Here is a 14,962-nt window from a genome sequence, read left to right as displayed (position 1 = left end):
TATATATATATATATATATATATATATATATATGGTAAAACAAAAATCTAATTTGAATATTTCATATCACATGATTAGAGCATTGAAAAAGTCAATATGTCATGGCAATAGAAGTTTTTGTAATGCCTTGTTTAATGCGAGGAGCCGTGTTGCCTCACATGTCAACTGTTTATTTCACTGTAAAATCAGGAGATTAGCATGAGAAATTACAGATCTAGAGCAGGTGGGAGACGTGGTTGAAAATGGGGAGTCTCCTGCCTAAATCAGGAAAGTTGGCAAGTGTGGTGATGGATAACATTCCAATGATCCTGTCAGCACTGAGATGTACTACCAGTTGGCCAGCCCATGCGCGTTGTCGCACTAAAGGAACCCAATAACGATGCAGAGCGTAGCTAAATCCCTCTCTTTAGCTTGTCTGTTTTAGCTCTATCAACTGTATTGCCACATTTCGTTGTCTGGTCTAATTTATTGTTGTGTTAAGGAACAGTCAAGTAGAGAGCATGCAGTGTGCACTATACCTGATTCAGTTTTCCATCCATCTATTTTCAAACACTTAACCGGAGTCGGTCACGGGTGTAGCAGTTTTGGCTGGGAAGCCCAAACTTTTCTATCCCCAGCCACTCTGTCCAGCCTATCCCAAGGGATCCCAAGGTGTTACCAGGCCAGTTGAGAGACATAGTCTCTCCAGCATGTCCTGGGTCATCCCCAGGGCCTCCTCTCGGTGGAACACGCCAGAGAGGCATCCAGGATGCATCCTGATCAGATGCCCAAGCCACCTCATCCAGCTTCTCTCAGTGTGGAGCAGCAGCGGCTCAACTTCCTTCGCGGATGTCCAAACTTCTCAACCTATCTCTAAGGGAGGAAATTCATTATGGCTTTTTGTATCCAGTATACTGTTGTTTCGGTCACAACGCCCAGCTCATGACCATAGGTGAGGGTAGGAACGTAAATTGAGAGCTTCGCCTTTCGGCTCAGCTTCTTCACCACGACAGACCAGTACAGAGTCTGTATCACAGTAGATGCTGCACCAATCTACCTGGCGATTATAAACTCCATCCTGCCCTCACTTGTGTACACAACCTCATGATACTTGAACACCTCCACTTTGACCAGGATCTCATCCCGGAGAGGGCATTTCACCCTTTTCTGAGAGAAGACCATGAGCTCAGATTTGGAGGTCTGATTTTGAACTTTTCTGAACCACGCCGGTGAGAGCTGGAGATCATGGCTTGAAGAAGCCACCAGCCTCACATAATCAGCAAAAATCAGAGATGCAATACTGAGGTCACCAACACCTCGGTTACACCTACAAATTCTGTTCGTAAAAGTTGTGAGTCAAAGTTCTTAGAAAGGGGTACCACTCACCTGGTCTGGCAATCCAGAGGCACTGTCCCCGATGTCCATGCGATGTTGCAGAGGCTTGTCAGACCAGTACATCCTCACAACATCCAAAGCCTTTAGAAACTTCATCCCTAACCCTAATCCTAACCTCCGGCCTAGCCACCGAGGAGGTATTTAATCACCTCTGTGGATTTAACCCCAGAGATGGGAGAATCTACCTCAAACTCTCCAGGCTCTGCTTTCTCACTGGAAGGCGTGTTGGTGGAACTGAGGAGGTCTTCCATGTATTCTCCCCACTGACTCACAACGTTCCGAGTCGAGGTCCCAGCACCCAATCTCGACTATACACTGTGTTAATGGTGAACTGCTTCCCTCTCCTGAGACATCGGATGGTGGACCAGAATTCCTTCCACACCTTGGTATTTGCTTCAGCAACAGTCGAAGCTGCGTTCTGCGGAGTCCCACGGTACAAATTGGGCCCGCCAGTCAAAAAGTTTGCCCACCCCTGGCCTAGCTGATACATTCTGGATGGCCCTTAATGTCCTCAGTTGTAACAACAGTAAGATTATATTTTTTGGCCCTGGTAGCGTCCGTAATCGTCTATTACTTTTCGACACCCTTACACATTATATGAGGCTTTTTGTCACCAGTCTAGATGCATGTGTCGACTAGGATTTTAAAATGGTGCAAGCATTTAAGTCTGGAATAAAATCATCTTTCCTTTAGTTGTGACTATTAATGACAGTCAAGCCTGTTCTTTCTTTTAACTCTGACACAATTTCACATCTTCACCAGTTTCAAAATGTGCACATTAATGTTAGCCAGGCGGCCCTTTGGCTGTGCAGAACACTGCTACGCATCTGCCGACTAGCACACTCAGGAGAGAGCATATTATGCCTGTGCTAGCTACTTTGCACTGGCTCCCAATTTATTTTAGAATACATTTACATATTATTCCAATACAGTTCTTAATGATCTTGCTGAATCCTACCTCACTGATATTTTTCAAGGTGTGTCAATAAATCTCCCTTGGTTGTTCCCACGTAGTGGTTGAAACACAGGTCCGACAGACGTGTTCGGTTCGTGGCTCCCAACGTGTGTAACCCACTGTCTCCCATATTAGATACTGGTTTCTAATCACTTCTGAAAACACACTTTTTTTCCTTGACATTGCCTGACCACTATGAACTTTCTGTATTTTTTGTGTGGGTATTTGTGTGTTTTAAATGGACTGCACAGCGCTTTAGTGAACTTGTTTGTCTTTTGGTTTTACCTGAGTCATACATTTGGATTGGATTGAATGGATTCATAAATTGCTCTATGCTTAACACTCTTAGGAATGGTCGCCCACTTCAAATATTAGGTATTTTTAGAGCAACGTTCATAAAGGAACTGTCCCTACGCTCTCTGATATCTTCCGATTCTCTTTGATGTCTTATGTCGTTTAGTCACATACTGACATTATTTCTTTCTAATGTCTTGTACCATTAGGATCGCTCAAATCCACTTCATCGATATATAATTAAGTCCGAAGTTTTAATAAAGTTTCAATAAACAACGCAGCTCTCGACTGGCAGTGATCATCACCTTTCAACTGGTGACCCTGAATGACTTGATGCCATGACGTGAGGCCAACGACTGCCTGCCGTTTCCCAAGGATGACTGCAGCACACCTTCACAGAGACCAGCGACACACCCATTCCGCTGGATGCTCTTCTGCCACCGCAGTCGTCTGTCAGTATTCAAACATGTAGCAATGCACAATTTTGGAATATGAGTTTGCTATGCCATAATTAATAAATAAGTCAAAGTCAAAGTCAAAGTCAGCTTTATTGTCAATTTCTCCACATGCCAAAGACACACAAAGAAACCGAAATTTCGTTCCCCCCTATCCCACGGTGACAAGACATGGCTCACAACAGACAAACAGTAAACAAGTATAACAAAAGCGTGCTGAATAAATAATGAATAAATAACACAACAATAAATAAATAAATAATTAATTAAGAGGAGCGTAAAAACGCGTACAGCAGACATTCCCGAAAATAGCGCAACAGTGCCGCACGCTACGCAGAAGGGGGTAGCGAGTTCAGGGCCCTAACAGCCTGGAGAAAGAAGCTGTTGGCGAGTCTGGTGGTGCGGGAGCGCAGGCTCCTGTACCTCTTCCCAGAGGGCAGAAGGTCAAACAAGGAGTGAGCCGGGTGACTCACATCTCTGGCAATCGAGGTTGCCTTGCGGGCGAGATGGGAGGTGTAAATGTCCTTCAGGGAGGGAAGCGAAGCACCAATAATCTTACCAGCCGTATTCACTATGCGCTGCAGGGCCTTCAAGTTCTGCTCAGTGCAGTTACCACCCCAGACAGCGATGCAACTGGTGAGGACGCTCTCAATGGTGCCACGGTAGAATGTAGACAGGACTGCCTGAGGAGCACATGCACGCCTGAGCTTCCGCAGGAAATACAGGCGGCGCTGAGCTTTCTTTGCCAGTGACGAGGTGTTCGCGGACCAGGAGAGGTCCTCACTGATGTGCACCCCCAGGAACTTGGTGCAGCTCACCCTCTCCACCACAGCACCGTCGATGATCAGATGAATAATAATAATTAATAATAAAGATGTAACAGCTTCAGCAATATCACTATATATATTTAAATTAGAAGAACCCATTATTATGGTTAAGTATGATTATGTGTTAAGATTGATCTTTAGTAGACAAGATATATGTTATTAATGTTGCAATGTTTTGTCCAACCTATATTTAACATTGGTGTTCCATCCATACCTGAATGTATTAAGTTGAGAGGAGACATCAAGGGCTAATAGTGAAAGAACGAGCAAAACAGGAAACAGCTGCATCCGGTGGCGGAGTACAGTCATGCGCAGTGGTTGCTGCTTTAAGCAAGGTTGCCAAGACAACCAGTGGTTTCCGGCTGGCCTGGACAGGGATCAGCTAAGGAACATTCTCAAAGCTTCCAGAAACTTCCAGAAAGGCCACCTCGCGTGTCGGTGAGGTAATTCCAATGAGGTAATGCCAGAAGCCTATAAATATGTTGTCCTGACACAGAGCGGGGCGGTTCTTCCTAGTCAGGGCGATGGCCGTGACGCTGCCCAGTGTAAAGAACACCGTTTAGACAAAGATGGATTTTTCATTCTTTTTGAGATTGAACCAAAATCTACTAAGATGAATTTCCAGAGTCTTAGAATGGGACTTTGTCAAATTTTAATCTTCGAATTGGACTTTTTCAAATTTTAAGCTTCAAGGAAGGCAGAGGAGAGAGTAGCTTCGGGCAGAAAGGCAAAGACGCCAATGTTACGGTGTTGGCTAAACTCCTCACAGCCAGACCTTTCCTCTTTTTTAAAAAGAATTCAGATTTTGGAACAAAGGAGAGCCGATCACTCGACTTGTTCAACCAAATAGGATTTTAGACCTTTTGTCTCCTCTTTTGTTCTGAGACGGGTGAATGTTGTTTTTTCGACTTGTAATTGTTTTTCTTGCTTATTCATTAAATTTCTTCTTAAGCCTTAATTCGGTTATCGATTATTTCGTATTAACTATGTTGAGCATGGTTTTATATGCAGTAATTAGAACTTTAAAATTTCTTTATTTCCCTATCATAGTCATTCTTTAAATCCGTTCAATTCTTTTTTAAAGTGAAGACAGCTTTAATCCTTCACATCAGGATTTGTCAGATCTGATTCGTAGTAGTTCTCTTGAGCTCAGCGAGGGCGAGTGTGCTCTAGTAAATCAATGAATCCCTTTGGTCTTACCAAAGACAGAAATATACATCCGAGCGATAACAAATGCTTCAAATCAAAAATGGGGATAGAGCCGCTGGTAAAAAAGGCGCGGTCATCTTGATTCCGGGCCTCAAGTGATTACTCTGCACCGGTTTCAGAGAGACTTTAAAGGGATTGGCATCCTAAAAAGAATAAATCAATTCTGTCCAAATTGATATCTTAGAGGCGGTTAGACTCGGACGAATCTTTACCCGCCTCGACCTGGAAACTCTCGTCTCCCTATGAGGGCTGCGTTACAGCAGTGGGGTCAAAAGGGAGTTTAACCCTTTAAACGGTGGGTTGGGTCACTTACGGTCGATAAGTGCGGATTTGTCACCTTCAAGAATATCAAAGTAACCACGCAGCGGCAGCTACGCTGTTGTTATACTTGTTTACTTGTTTGTCTGTTGTGAGCCATGTCTTGTCACCGTGGGATAGGGGGGAACGAAATTTCGGTTTCTTTGTGTGTCTTTGGCATGTGGAGAAATTGACAATAAAGCTGACTTTGACTTTGGAAAAAAAAAAAAAAAAAAATGCCCCTCAGTCATCAATGATGAAGCCACCAACTGATGCTGAAGTCACCAAAGCCATCAAAGGACTTCCTAACGGCAAAGCACCTGGCGCTGACGCAATTCCAGCAGAACTCTATGCAGCTGGTGGACCTCCCCTGACCAAACATCTGACAAACCTCTTTTGCACCATGTGGAGCCAAGGGAAGCTACCTCAGGAGTTCAAAGATGCTTCCATCGTCCACCTATACAAGCAAAAGGGCAACCGGCACGACTGCAACAACCACCGTGGCATTGCTCTGCTGTCTGTAGCAGGCAAGATCCTGGCCAGAATTCTGCATAACAAAAGACAATTCTTCTCTCCCACCCAACCAGCCCTCAACCCTAACCTGCCCCCACTGCAACCGGTCATTCCGTGCAGGGATTGGCCTCATCAGCCATCTCTGCACACATAAGACACTGTGAAGTCACATGGTCGTCTTCGAAAGCGAAGGACGAACATGATCATGTTCATTTCTCTTTGATGTCTTTAATCCAGAAGATTATTTTTCTTTGATGTCATATACCAATAGATTGCTCAGGTTCGCTTCACAAATCTATAAAAGTCGAAGTTTCAATACAGTTACAACTCAACCCTCGACTAGCTGTGATCGTCTCCTTACACCATCAGGGCCGCTCTACATACCCACATTACCAACTTAAATGAAGTACCGTATTTTCTGCACCATAGGGTGCATTTAAAGGCTTATAATTTACTCAAAAAAACACAGTGCGCCTTATAATGCAGAGCATCTTATAAATGGATCAGTTGATGAATTTGTTGATCCATACTGGCTGTACACAGCGCTCTGCCAAAATGTTTCAGTACGTTTCAGTACGACTAGTAAATTACAGGCTTGCATCACTTTCAGCATTACGGCCACCGTGGTCAGGGGTGTCACCGAAGTAAGCTACTACTGGACGATCGCATGACATTAAAAAAAAAAAAAAAAACATCTATAGGCTAAAATCCATCCCATTGCTTGATTGACATACAGGTAAGCCTGCTGGGAGGCAATCACAGTGAACCGCACATGCGCAATAGACAGTGACCACACACCCTAACCACAGCAAGATTGACTGCACATACACAAACCCGGCACCAAAGCTAACAAGCTCATCAACGCATTAAGCATCAACTCACGCACTCGCTTCTTCCTTTTAAACTAAAGAAAGTTTATGACCATCAAAAATGAGTGGGGTTGCTGGACCAAGTAAGAAATCAAACCGTATCACTTTCATCCCATCGCTTGATTGACATACAGGTAAGCCTTTCGGGAGGCAATAGACAATGACCACACACCCCCTACCGCAGCAAGTTTGGCTGCACATATACAAATCCGGCACCAAAGCCAACAAGCTCATCAACACACGCACTCGCTTTTTTCTTTTAAACTAAAGAAAGCTTATGACCATCAAAAATGAGTGGGGTTGTTGGACCAAGTAAGAAGCCAAACCGTATCACTTTCATACGGAATGGGAGTTGGACTTTTTTTTACCTCATTGGCTAGGTTAACATTCCCTTTAGCACAGCACCAGTTTGATGCAGTGGCTTCTATTCTATGCGCCTTCTAATCCAATGCGCCCTATGTATGGAAACATTTCTAAAATGGAACAATCAATGAAGGTGTGCCTTATAATCCAGTGTGCACTGTATCACTGGTTCTTCTTCTAGCCAATCAGTAGAATATACCACCTGACACGCCTTGTGTCGAGTGAGTTTCTCCGTCCTCCCATTGGTTCACCTACGTTTCACTTCCGGTTGGTTGAGCTCTATTCACATTGATATTTGATTCACTGTGAAAGACGATATCAGATCATGATCCATCCATTCATCCATTATCTGTACCACTTGTCCCCACAGGGGTCACGGGTGTGCTGGAGCCTATCCCAGCTGACTTCGGGCAATAGGCAAGGGACACCTTTAACTGGTTGCCAGGGAACACAGAGACAAACAACCATCCGCACTTGCATTCACACCGACGGGCAGTTTGGAGTGCTTAATCGGCCCACCAAGCATGTTTGTAGGATGTGGGATTAAATCGCAGGGAGAGCCGGACGTGAAATCGAACCTGCACCCTCTGAAGTGTGAGGTGGACGTACTCACCAGTGCATCATCGTTCCGCCAGATCATGATCTTAAAAACCAATTTCAAGGAGCACTTTAAAAAAAAAAAAAACTAGGTCAACCAACACACATTTGGTGAGTGGCTTGTTTTAATCCAGAAATGTTTTGGGTATAAACTTCCAGAATGGTCATGCGTGCCTCTTAACCATCGACCCATTTTGTGAACTGGTTAATGTTTGGATCCAATTTTAAATCCTTCTGCTCATGTCATTCTATTTGCTATTAGCGCAAAGCTAACCGCATACTCACTAGTTCTGGTGGTATCCAACAAGTGATCGAATTACTTTTGATGGCTATCGTGACTGCTTGACTGGCTATTAGTGAAGCCTGAGGTTGTGGGTTCAAACCCCGGCCGGGTCATACAGTGATATGTTTTTTTTGTTGTTGTTGTTTTTTTACAAACTTTTAGTCGACTGCGAAGAAAACAATAATAACGGTAAAGTTGAAGACATGCTGAGGGACGAGTCAATGTCTCCTCTTTGGTTATAAGGTTTCTGATGTGACTGAAACTTAACGCTATATGCATAGGTTGTTCTTGAACGATTCCACATCCAAAGTCAAAGTCAAAGTCAAAGTCAGCTTTATTGTCAATTTCTCCACATGCCAAAGACACACAAAGAAACCGAAATTTCGTTCCCCCATCCCACGGTGACAAGACATGGCCCACAACAGACAAACAAGTAAACAAGTATAACAACAGCGTGCTGAATAAATAATGAATAAGTAACACAATAAATAAATAAATAAATAAATAAATAAATAAATAAATAAATAAATAAGAGGAGCAAAAAAGGAGCAAGTGCGCGTACAGCAGACATTCCAGAAAATGGCGCAACAGTGCCGCACGCTACGCAGAAGAGGGTAGCGAGTTCAGGGTCCTAACAGCCTGGAGAAAGAAGCTGTTGGCGAGTCTGGTGGTGCGGGAGCGCAGGCTCCTGTACCTCTTCCCAGAGGGCAGAAGGTCAAACAAAGAGTGAGCCGGGTGACTCACATCTCTCGCAATCGAGGTTGCCTTGCGGGCGAGATGGGAAGTGTAAATGTCCTTCAGGGAGGGGAGCGACGCACCAATAATCTTACCAGCCGTATTCACTATGCGCTGCAGGGCCTTCAAGTTCTGTTCAGTGCAGTTACCACCCCAGACAGCGATGCAACTGGTGAGGACGCTCTCAACGGTGCCACGGTAGAATGTAGACAGGACTGCCTGAGGAGCACATGCACGCCTGAGCTTCCGCAGGAAGTACAGGCGGCGCTGAGCTTTCTTCGCCAGTGACGAGGTGTTTGCGGACCAGGAGAGGTCCTCACTGATGTGCACCCCCAGGAACTTGGTGCAGCTCACCCTCTCCACCACAGCACCATCGATGATCAGCGGCAGGTGTTTTGCGTGACCCTTCCGGAAGTCAACAACGATTTCCTTGGTCTTGTTGACGTTCAGCAGGAGGTTGTTGTCCCTGCACCACGTGGTCAGAAGGTCAACTTCCGACCTGTACCGAGTCTCGTCGCCCTTCTTGATGAGACCCACCAGAGTCGTGTCGTCAGCAAACTTCACTATGGGGTTGTCGCTGTAGGTCGCAGTGCAATCATGCGTCAGCAGGGTGAAGAGCAATGGACTGAGCACGCAGCCCTGGGGGGCCCCCGTGCTCAGCGTGATGCTGGCGGAGATTTTGTCGCCAACACGCACCACCTGAGGCCTCTGACAGAGGAAGTCCAGTAGCCAGTTGCAGAGGGAGGTACTGAGGCCCAGCTCGTCGAGTTTGCAGATGAGTCGCTGCGGCACAATGGTGTTGAAGGCACAGCTGAAGTCCACAAACAGCAACCTCACATATGAGTCCTTTCTCTCCAGGTGTGTGAGGACCGAGTGGAGGGCAGAGCAGATGGCATCCTCAGAGGACCGCTTAGCACGGTACGCGAACTGGAAAGGGTCAATGGTGGGGGGGGGAGAATGGATTTGATGTGCTCCATGACAAGCCGCTCAAAGCACTTCATGATGATTGGCGTCAGTGCCACGGGGCGGTAGTCATTGAAGCATCCGAAAAGCATTCAGTAATAGTGTATAAAATGTATTGCTTACGAAATCGTTGACGCTACTCTTCCATCAAAGGCTGCCTCGCAAAAATGACTGAAGATGCATTCAAGCTACCTTGTAAATTTAATGGTTAGTGAGGAGGTTGGCTTTACGTCAGTTTTCTCAGGAATGAAATTGGTGTCATTTCTTTGGAGGGGGGGTTAAGTAAAAATGTATAACTATTTAACTAAATCCACGCTTGCCTTTTTTTCTGAAGAAGAAACATGCCTAGCCACAGATGCTTTCCCGGCCGGGTCATACCAAAGACTATAAAAAATGGGACCCATTGCCTCCCTGCTTGACACTCAGCATTAAGGGTTGGAATTGGGGGGTTAAAACACCAAATGATTCCCGAGCGCAGCACCGCTGCTGCTCACTGCTCCCCTCTCCCCCAGGGGATGGGTCAAAATCACATGGTGATGGGTTAAATGCAGAGGACAAATTTCACCACGTTTGGCGATCATTGGGACTTTAACTTTAACTTTTAACTTTAACTAAAGAAAAAAGCACTGCCTAGCTGGTCAGCATGTAACTGTGTTGTCATGCCCCCTTTTATGTCATCCTCCCCGTTACATTAGTATGAAGCGGGATTCCTTAGTAAGAAGCAGGTTTTTGCCTCAACTGCCATTTGCCCCTCAAATTGGTCTGTAACTACTCTAACTGTTGTAAACAAAAGAGCAGTTCCGGTGATTACACACCATCTCATCTGAGTCTGCAAAATTATAAATCGATTATGAATATGCCATGCTCAATTGAATGGGTAAACAAATTACGACTCATTTGTGCACAGCACAGATAATACACACAAGTCCTGGTCCTTATTTACCAGTGGTCCGCGATCGGATGTAGATATGTATTGACAACAATACATTTTTGAACAAAGAACTAGTTTGCCAGAGCCAGATATGTATATGCCTACTTTATTGGGCACTGTTCAATAACTCTCTTTTTGGGGATGAGTAGTCCCTTGTAAAAAATAAAACATAAAATTACTTTCCAACTATTTTATAACATCAGGGGATGACCAATTATTCTCAAAGCATCAGGGAATGCTTTGAGAATAATTGTCAATTTTTGGCTATGTGAAGCCCTTTGAGACTGTTTGTGATTTAGGGCTATACAAATAAACTTGACTTGACTTGACTTGATCAATGTTTAGTATTGTGTTGGGCCTGCACTGACAGGTATGAAGAATGAAGATGTGTGATGAAGATATGAAAATAAAATTAAGAAATACAGGAGGAGAATGATTAAGGTTTCCATTTTCAAACCTTCTGTTTCTTTGGCATCCAGATATTATCAGCATCAACATCTTTGTCAGCTTTCTGGCTAATTAGGTTCGATGACTACAGTGCCTGGGTATGTGTATCCCAGTTGCCATAGCAATAGCCTCCCTCCCGTACCCCACTAACAGAATGCTAACTACTTGTCACCTTTCATACACCCACATCATGCTGGCAAATGTTTGACTTACTCTAGTCATCTCTCTGTAAAATGTAAATTAACAAATACAGAGGGATCCTTGGAAAATTCTGTATACATACTTATACAACCTTTAAAACTTGCTCAAGGTTCATATACCAACGTAAATTCATAGCTTCAGGCTAGGGTCAAATTCTGGAAGCATGCGTTGTATTGTCTGACTTTACTGCTATTTTAGTGGTAGAAACTGACAGTGCTATGTATCTTGGTAAGTAACACAGACTTGGGAGGAGGGGTGTCACCAGGAAGGTTGAAGATGGTGTCACTCAATGTCAATCTGAGCTATTTGGATTCCAATTATACCTGTCAGCTCAGTCTGAGTCTTCATCTGTCTCTGTCTGTCTGTCTGTCTGCATCTACAAAAGCTCTTTCCCGCACGAACATGTGCACATGCACATGCACACACGCACGCAGACACACACACACACATACACGCACGCACACACACACACGCACACACACACACAGAAAATCCATGCGGCATATGAGCTTAGTTTTGCAACCTCATTTAGGCTGAGACAAGGTGATAATTAAAGTTACAGCCTTGGTTCTGCTTGCATCTGTTGTGTGTGAGTGTGTGTACATACTCGTGTGCTTCGGTGTGCATGCAAGTGTGGTGCTTTGTGAGATAAATGTGTCATCCATCTGGTGTGTGTGGACAGGAAGCCACAGTTACACACTGTAGAAATATCCCCATGTTAACAAATTATTGAAACCATGCAACATTTATACATTCTGTATTCATTTAATTATTTTATTTTATTAAAGCTTGCTCCTATTTTAAGATCACTTTATGATTTATGTATCTTTATTTTGTATTATCAGTTTCACTCATCTATGATCTAAAGAGATGTTTTGTGTTTAACAAGTCTTGACGTGAGTTCAAAGTTTTTAAACACACACACACACACAAGTCTGAGGTGAGTAGTAAAGTTTTTAACTAAGGTTTAATAGAAACCTTTAGTCTTAAGTTTTTAACTAAGGTTTAGTAGAAACCTAGACTTTTAATTGTGTATGCATACATTAATGTTTTTGTTTTAATGTGTTCATGTTCTTTTTATGCCTGTTCCTATGTGAACCATTCAATGCTTATAATTTCATTCTTTGTTGTAAAGCGCTTTGAGCTGCATTTCTTGTATGAAAGGTGCTATACAAATAAAGTTTATTATTATTATTATTATTAACTTTGCATAAGTGTGTACATAATTTCAGATTTTGATTGAATTTGCAGTTGGCTTTTTAATGTCATTGAGTTTGTTGGTTGGTTAGTATGTCCTCATATTTTTCCAGTAATGCAATGGGTGTGTGGACCTTAAAACCTACAAGAGACACACACTGTTATGGCTCAGGAATTTGCAAAACAGACAGCTGTAATTGTTGTGACTAATCTGCTAAACAGGTTTTACTGCAGGTTTGAACGGTCCAACCACACAACAGGACCTCCTGCAGTACAATCAACATACACACCTCCACCCACAACCCCTCTGTCCACACCTCCATCGTCATTATCACCTACTCTCTCTCTTTCAGAAGCCGCGCCTGCACTCCAGATCTGCGAGGAGGAGGTGTGTCAGATGTTCCGGAGACAAAAGGTCAGGAAGGCACCAGGCCCAGACGGTGTGTCTCCCTCTTGCCTGAAAGTCTGTGCTGAACAACTGGCACGCACCTTTGCACGGATATTCAACCCTTCCCTGGAGCTGTGTGAAGTTCCCTCATGCTTCAAGAGCTCCACCATTGTACCGGTGGCGAAGAAGCCCGCCATCACAGGTTTGAATGATTACAGACCTGTCGCCCTGACGTCTGTGGTCATGAAATTCTTTGAGACGTTGGTGTCGAACCACCTGAAGGACATTACGGGCCCCCTGCTCGACCCCCTGCAGTTTGCCTACCGGGCAAACAGGTCAGTGGATGATGCGGTCAACACGGGACTGCACTACATCCTGCAACACCTGGACACCCCAGGGACGTGTGCCAGGATCCTGTTTGTGGACTTCAGCTCGGCGTTCAACACCATCGCTCCTGACATCCTCCACCAGAAGCTCATCCAGCTTGCGGTTCCTGCCTCCATCTGTCGGTGGATCACCAGCTTTCTGACCAACAGGAGACAGCATGTGAGGCTGGGGACCATCACATCAGACAACCGGACCACCAACACTGGCGCTCCCCAGGGGTGCATCCTCTCCCCACTGCTCTTCTCCCTCTACACCAATGATTGCTCCTCAGGCAACTCTTCTGTAAAGCTCCTGAAGTATGCGGAAGACACCACTCTCATCGGACTGATCCGGGATGATGACGAGACTGTGTACAGACAGGAGGTGGAGCGGCTGGTCCACTGGTGCAGCCAAAACCACCTGGAGCTGAACCAGCTCAAGACCGTGGAGATGACAGTAGACTTCAGGAGAGACCCTTCACCACTTCCACCTCTCACTATCTTCACTAATGCTGTTCCCTCCACAGACACCTTCAAGTTCCTGGGATCCACAATCTCTCGAGACCTTAAATGGACCGGCCACATAGACTCTGTCCGGAAGAAGGTCCAGCAGAGGTTGTACTTTCTGAGACAGCTCAGGAAGTTCAACTTGCCACAGGAGGTGCTGAAGACCTTCCACACTGCCATCATCCAGTCTATCATCTGCACCTCCATTACTGTCTGGTTTGGGTCGGCCACCAAACAAGACAAGCATAGATTGCAACTGACAATCAGGACTGCACAAAAGATAATCGGGACCAACCTCCCATCTATCCAAGACTTGTACCTGTCCAGGACCAGGAAACGTGCAAGTAACATCTCTACAGACCCTTCTGACCCAGATCACAGTCTGTTCGAACTACTGCCCTCCGGACGGCGTTACAGATCGCTGTACGCCAAAACCAGCAGACACAGGTTTTCCCCCCAGGCTGTCGCTCTGATGAACTCACACCACCCATAGAGTCTCAGAGTCATTGCTGTGCAATAACATCCTGCTCTTGACGCTTTATCTTTGAATTGTCTATATTACGTGTACTATGTGTCCTGTCTGAATCCATTGCAGCCTGGTCATCCTGAAAAGGGATCCTCCCATCCGTGGTCTCTTCTCAAGGTTTCTCATTTCCCCTAGTTTTGAGTTTTTCCTTTCCCTCCTGGGAGTTTAAGATCAGGGGATGTTTGAGAATAATTGTCAATTTTCACACATGTCCTGAATGTTGTTAGTCACCTAAATGTTGAACAGAGTCTGAGAGCTACCGGAGTCAAATTCCTTGTTTGGCATGCCCTAACATGAACAGTAAACTTCTTCAATCTTGAATCTTGAATTAAATGTAATGTTGCACGGGGTACCAGTACCATACCGTGATATTAAGGCATTAAAAACTGCTCAATACCATTTAGTTTTATCACTGGTAAAAAAAAAAAAAAAAAAATGTTAGGTAACTTTGTCTTAAAGGCAAGTATAAATACAGGCAAAGTATAAATACAAGCAAAGTAGCTTGTCTCCCAACATGTGCGCCTGGTACGACGCCTCCTTCATTTGTGGAAAAGAGGAAGATGATTTCAAGTGCCACCCCTCCTCCTCTCATTTAAAAGAATAACACGCAAATTATCACATGGTATTTCTTTTTTTTTTTTTTTGCATACATGGCCAAGAGCCATG

This window comes from Syngnathus floridae, chromosome 8 (genome assembly GCF_059516105.1).
Source record: "Syngnathus floridae isolate MCC-2025c chromosome 8, RoL_Sflo_1.0, whole genome shotgun sequence".
Lineage (NCBI taxonomy): Eukaryota > Metazoa > Chordata > Actinopteri > Syngnathiformes > Syngnathidae > Syngnathus > Syngnathus floridae.
Note: the sequence above shows the minus strand (reverse complement) of the source record.